Here is a 6,611-nt window from a genome sequence, read left to right on the forward strand (position 1 = left end):
CGACGTGCCGGTTGCAGGATGTTGACCGCGCGAAGTGCCGAGGCTCAGTTAGTGCCGAGGCCGAGCCATCATGGGGGGCTCGGCGGGCGCGAATCCCAAGGTTGTCGAGACCCTAAGGTAAATTGTCGAGGCGTGGAGGGAGCAGTTGATCCTGCACACTGATTCTGAGGTTACAGGGATCCGAGTTTAACTCCCCATGCCGCGCTGTCCTCGGAGCAGTTAGAGTTAGGCAGCACAGTGTGGTATGGACATTAGTCATGGGCATAGTGCTGCGCACAGTGGCCGGTAACCCCTGCTCTGTCTTGTCTCGGACGGCATGGCATCGATGTGACTTACGTCTCGTCGGTCACTCCATCGTACTGAGCCGTCATCCGAACGACGTCGTGGGAGTGGTTGGTCGAGGCGGAGGTGATGGGATTGATGGCCGAGCTGGCCTTGAGTGAGGCAGAGAATCGGTAACTCGTCCGAGGCCTTCCGGGCGGGGCCTCGGGCGAGTCGGAGAATCGGGTTTCCATCCAAGGCCTCTCGTGCGAGGCCTTTAGCGAGACGGAGAGTCAGTTAACCATCCAAGGCCTTGGACGTGCCCCGTGTATGATACTGGGGCCTCGGCAGTCAGCGTCGTACTCGGTTTAGGTGGAATAGCGCGGGACGTGTGTCCATAGGGCACGGTAACCTTGTATCATCAGTAGGGGATGGTAGAAAGGAGATTTGACCGTTGTCTCATCTCCCCTATCGCTGTACCCTACCGGTCATGGCTGACGTAGCAGGTATGGCCGAACGCATTAAATGAATGGGACAGCCTGCCAGGGGGACGGTCAAGGCGGAGGCGACGAGGACGCGGGATGAGCCTGGCCTCGGGCGAAGCGGAGCGGGATTAGGACGTCCGAGGCCCTGACGGGGGCCTCGAGCGATGCGGAGATTTGGTCCGAGACCGGATTCGGTCGAGCCGGCCTCGGATATCACCATGAACTATTTCCTTAGTTTGACTAAGGAGGCCTCATGGGGGTTTTATGAGTTTTTTTGGCCTTTGCTTAGGGTACCCCTTTTTATGGTACCCGACAGTAGCCCCCGAGCCTCTGGGAGAGTGTGAGCGGTCTCTCTGAGGTTTGAGACTTGGCTTGCGGCGGCTCCTGTCGGGATTTGCGTTTCGTACTCGAGGCCTCGGTGGGTGCGCGTGAGCGCACCCACCAGGTGTAGTCCCCGAGGCCCTGGAGGAGTGGATTTACTCCTCCAGGGGCTTTTCTTACGTCGTGCGAAGGGTTTTTATTGCGTTTGCCGAGCCCATGAGTGCGAGTTCGGGTCGCTGAGCCTCGGTTTAGTTGCAGGAAGAGCCCCCGAGCCTCTGCTTGGAGCAAGAGGGCTATCTGGGGTTTTCCTATCTTTTTTGTGCGGCCCTCACGCATCCTTTTCATTCGGAAGGAGGGGTGGAGGGTGCCATGCTACCCTCGGTGGGCGTGAGCAGTGACACCTCCGGCGAGCTGTTATCGGGTAAGTCCGAGTGGAGGCCCGTACCCTGTTCGCTAGGGGTCGGCTAGTGGTCTAGAGATGCACTCCAAGAGTACCAGAGGGCTTCTCTAGTGGGCGCCGGGGCCGTTTGCTGGGCCCCGGTGGCTCGGTGCCTCCCTACGGTGGGATCCCATTCGGAGACTTCCCTGCCGGTCTCGGACACGACTTAGAGCGTCCCGAGCAGCCACCTGCTCAGGTCTCGGCCAAGCACGGGCTCGCCCATAGTCGTCCCTGACTCTGTTGCCCTGGGGCGGCTGTCGAAGCCCTCGGAGGCCCAGCCTTCGACCCCCTGGACCGTAACGGGCTCGACGCCCTTTATCGTGTTTTTTCGAGTCTTCGAGCGTGAGCTTGGGTCGCTTGTCTTCGTCCTGGGTGCAGGAGGAGCCCCCGAGCCTCCGCACAGAGCGAGAGGGCGGTCAGGGGTTCCCCTGGCTTTTTTGTACGACCCTCGCGCATCCTTTTTGTTCGGACGAAGGGGTTGTTTGCTGAGCCCCCTTGAGTGTGAGCCTGGGTCGCTGGGTCTCGGCAAAGTTGCAGGAAGAGCCCCCGAGCCTCTGCCCGGAGCGAGAGGGCGGTCAGGAGTTCCCCTGGATTTTTGTGCGCCCCTCGCGCATGAGGGTTTGTTTGCCGAGCCCCCCTCGGGTGCGAGCCTGGGTCGTGGGGTCTTAGCATATTTGCAGGGAGAGCCCCCTAGCCTCTGCACAGAGCGAGAGGGCCGTCAGGAGTTCCCCTAGCTTTTTGTATGACCCTCACGCATCCTTTTCGTTCAGAAGGAGGGGTTGTTTGCCGAGCCCCCTCGGGTGCGAGCCTGGGTCGCTAGGTCTCGGCAAGGTCGCAGGAGAGCCCCCTAGCCTCTGTATGGAGCAAGAGGGCCATCAGTGGTTCTCCTGGCTTTTGGTACGACCCTCGCGCTTCCTTTTCGTTCAGAAGGAGGTGTGGAATATGCCAGGCTACCCTCGATGGGCGCGAGCGGTGGCACTTCCGGTGAGCTGTTATCGGGTAAGTCTGAGTGGAGGCCCATGCCTCGTTCGCTAGGGGTCGGCTAGTGGTCCAGAGACACACTCCAAGAGTACCAGAGGGCTTCTCTAGTGGGTGTCGGGGCCATTCGCTGGGCCCCGGTGGCTCGGTGCCTCCCTACGGTGGGATCCCATTTGGAGACTTCCCTGCCGGTCTCGGACACGACTTAGAGCACCCAAGCATTTCGCTTGCTTGGGTCTCGGCCCTGTATGGGCTTGCCCGTAGTCGTCCCTGACTCTGTTGCCCTAGGGCTACTGTTGAAACCCTCGGGGGCCCAGCCTTCAAACCCCTAGACCGTAACGGGCTCGGTGCCCAGTTCCTTCGTCTGAAAGGAATCGTGTGGGGAATATTCTCCGCCCATCGGCTCGACAACGGTAGGCGCGCCTTTTGAGGTGGTTTTCTCGGGGTGGCGGAACGGCGCCTGCCGCTGCAGCGGTTGAACACAGTGTTGTGTTAGCGGATGGGACATAACTATCCTCGCGATTAAAGAGGAAAAGGTGGGTACATGGGCGGTAAAATCGGATCTAGATTAACTGTGCCAGATCTGAGGGAAACTTCCCCGATTTCACCACCCGCCTGTTTCGCACCCTCCTGCATAAATACGCAATGAACCTCACCCCTCCCCTTCTTACCTTGCCTGCATTCGCCTTTGCCGCCCTCCAGCCGTTGCTAGGAACAGAGAGCACCAGGGAGAAAAAAGGAGAAGGGCGAGGGAGAGAGAGAGTGAGAGACTTGCTGCCATAGTCGTATTCTCTACCGCATTCATGGCCGGTGTTGTTGTCATTGAGGCAGTTCCTTAGGATCGGTCCGACATATCCGTGGAGACGCTGCAGTCGCTTGTCGACGACGGGCTTCTCCGTCTGGTTACGGACCCCAACATGCCGGAGTGGATTGCTCCATCGGGCAAGCCGGAGCCGAGGCCACACGATGGCTACGTCGTGAGCTTCATGTCATTCCTCGAGCGCGGCCAAGCTGTTTGAAGAGGAGGTGGTCCCTCCCCCACCATCCACTGATGCTGGAAACCTTGAGCTCTGACCTAGGCCCAAGAGGCCATGTAATTAGATTAGGGATTTATGTTACCCTACCGTAACGCTGGTGGCCATCGAGGCCTTTTTAAGGTAATCGTGCGTCTATGCTTCTTTAATCGTTTTTCTTTATTGCATTTCCGAGCCTCTGCCCTCTGTCTCGTTTCTGAACAAATCTCTTGCAAAAAAACTTCCTCAGAGCCTAAGCTGCCCCTCGGGCAAAAGGTGGTGAGGGAGTGCCGTAGCCCGGAGGCGTAGGCCGTCTCGTGACTCAGCCGACCTTCTGGCCTTGAGACAGTCTTTCGGTCCTTAGGTTTTTTACAACCGATTTGTTAGAGCGCGCTAGAGAGTTTGGCGTAGAATTTTTTTCGAAAAACGACTAAAAAATGGTGCGTGGGACTTAGGGGGGAAGCCCCCCCTTCTAGCCCCCGAGGGAGGCTCGGCTCTACAGAGGCAGAGCCGTGTCTCCCTAAATGGAATTATCATAACGCTGAGGCCCATGATGGGCTGGGGGGTTTCTAAAAAATTAGAACAATTAAAGAACGCTTCTTTACTGCATTTCGAGAAACAATGTATACAATGCTTGGAAATTTAAGGGTAAAAGCGACGTAGCTGTTCTATGTTCCAAGCGTTGGTGAGGATTTCGCCCTTCTCATTGGCTAGCTTGTAGGTCCCGGGCTTCAGTACTTGAGCGACGATGTACGGTCCTTCCCATGGCGGGGTTAGCTTGTGGCGGCCCTTGTTGCTCTGCCTTAGCCTCAGCACCAGGTCACCCACTTTCAGGTCTCGGCCTCGAATGCGCCTGGCTTGATAGCGTCGTAGGGCTTGCTGGTACTTGGTCGAATGTAGCAGGGCAACGTCTCGAGCTTCCTCCAGTTGGTCGAGGTCGAAGCGTTGGTGGCGTCCTGAGGCTTCTACGTGTGCGGAGGTGTAGGCAGAAGCATAGGTGGCGGCGGCATTCCTTAACCCGAAGGGGTACGGGGATGGTGCCATCACCAGGCTTTGCCCTGCCAGAGTCGGCTCCTCAGGACGTGGTGGGGCGGAGCTTGACAATGGGGTATCGTCGCGCGCCACCGGCGCCTTTCCCATATCCAGGCTCAGGCTAGAGAGGTCCCCAACCAGGGACCTCATGCCAACAGCTGGACATGGGGCGCCGGCGGAGCGCGGCGCGTCGCCCCGAGCTTGCGGGGTCGAGGTGGTCCCACCCGGGCCGTGTCTGGCGAGCGCGATGAGAACGGTGGCCTAGGCGCCGCTTGCGCCTAGGCTGCTAGGGCGTATTGTTGTCGATGATTGGTGGGGATCGGGGTGAGAGGAGTACCATATCGTACTCATGTCCTAGAGACATGAACTCTAGGCTCCCAAACCAGATCACCGTGCTGAGACGCAGTGGTTGTACGGGGTCTGCCATCCGGGACTTGTTGGGATGATGAAGTTGACACGCAGAGGCCCCTACCTGGCGCACCAACTGTCGGTGTTTTGGACCGGGGGTCCTCAACCAACTAGTGAATTTGAACTGCGTGTCCCTAGTTCTGGATGGTGATGCAAAGAGACACAAGGTTTATACTGGTTCAGGCAATAGGCGCCCTATGTCTAGTCTGAGAGATCGATCTTGTATTCCTTGCACCGAAATGCTCGTAGTAGGGGGTTACAAGCAGGGCGAGAGAGGGAGCTAGTCCCAGGTCTATGCGAGGAACAGTGTGAGTTGCTTGAGATGTTGATCTCAAGTGTGTGTGTTACCGCGCGTGTTCATCTATCTCGTGAGCTCGTATGTGCCTGAGTGTGTGTGAGCGTCCGGATCCCCTAGAAACAGCCTGGGTCCCTCCCTTTTATAGTAGAAGGGGGGACGGGGGTGATACATGTGTTAGCTACGTGGCATCGTGTGAACAGAGGCGGCTTGTCTGAGCCCTGTAGCCTGTCGCTGTGGCAGAGTGGTTGATGGAGTGGTTCCGCCCTTGTAATGCTGTAGCAGCGCGCTGGTCACATCCATTCTGTGCGACATGGGTGTTCCAGCGATAGCTTGACGCAGGGCATGGCGGCGACGTGCCGGTTGCAGGATGTTGACCGCGCAAAGTGCCGAGGCCGAGCCATCATGGGGGGCTCGGCGGGCGCGAATCCCAAGGTTGTCAAGACCCTAAGGTAAATTGTTGAGGCGTGGAGGGAGCAGTTGATCCTGCACACTGATTCCGAGGTTACAGGGATCCGAATTTAACTCCCCATGCCATGCTATCCTCGGAGCAGTTAGAGTTAGGCAGCACAGTGTGGTATGGACATTAGTCGTGGGCACAGTGCTGCGCACAAAGGCCGGTAACACCTCCTCTGTCTTGTCTCGGACGACATGACATCGATGTGACTTACGTCTCGTCGGTCACTCCGTCGTACCGAGCTATCGTCCGAATGACGTCGTGGGAGTGGTTGGTCAAGGCAGAGGTGATGGGATTGATGGCCGAGCCGGCCTTGAGTGAGGCGGAGAATCGGTAACTCGTCCGAGGCCTTCCGGGCGGGGCCTCGGGCGAGTCGGAGAATCGGTTTTTCGTCCGAGGCCTCTCGTGCGAGGCCTTTAGCGAGGCGAAGAGTCAGTTAACCATTCGAGGCCTTGGACGTGCCCCGTGTATGATACGGGGGCCTCGGCGGTCAGCGCCGTACTTGGTTTAGGTGGAATAGCGCGGGACGTGTGTCCACAGGGCACAGTAACCCTGTATCATCAGTAGGGGATGGTAGAAAGGAGATTTGACCGTTGTCTCATCGCCCCTATCGCTGTACCCTGCCGGTCATGGCTGACGTAGCGGGTGCGGCCGAACGCATTAAACGGATGGGACAGCCTGCCACGGGGACGGTCAAGGCGGAGGCGACAAGGACGCGGGATGAGCCCGGCCTCGGGCGAAGCGGAGCGGGATCAGGACATCCGAGGCCCTGACGGGGGCCTCGGGTGAGGCGGAGATTTGGTCCGAGACCGGATTCGGTCGAGCCGGCCTCGGATATCACCATGAACTGTTTCCTTAGTTTGACTAAGGAGGCCTCATGGGGGTTTTATCAGTTTTTTCGGCCTTTGCTTAGGGTACCCCT

Source organism: Miscanthus floridulus, chromosome 3, assembly GCF_019320115.1.
Source record: "Miscanthus floridulus cultivar M001 chromosome 3, ASM1932011v1, whole genome shotgun sequence".
NCBI classification, from domain to species: Eukaryota; Viridiplantae; Streptophyta; class Magnoliopsida; order Poales; family Poaceae; genus Miscanthus; species Miscanthus floridulus.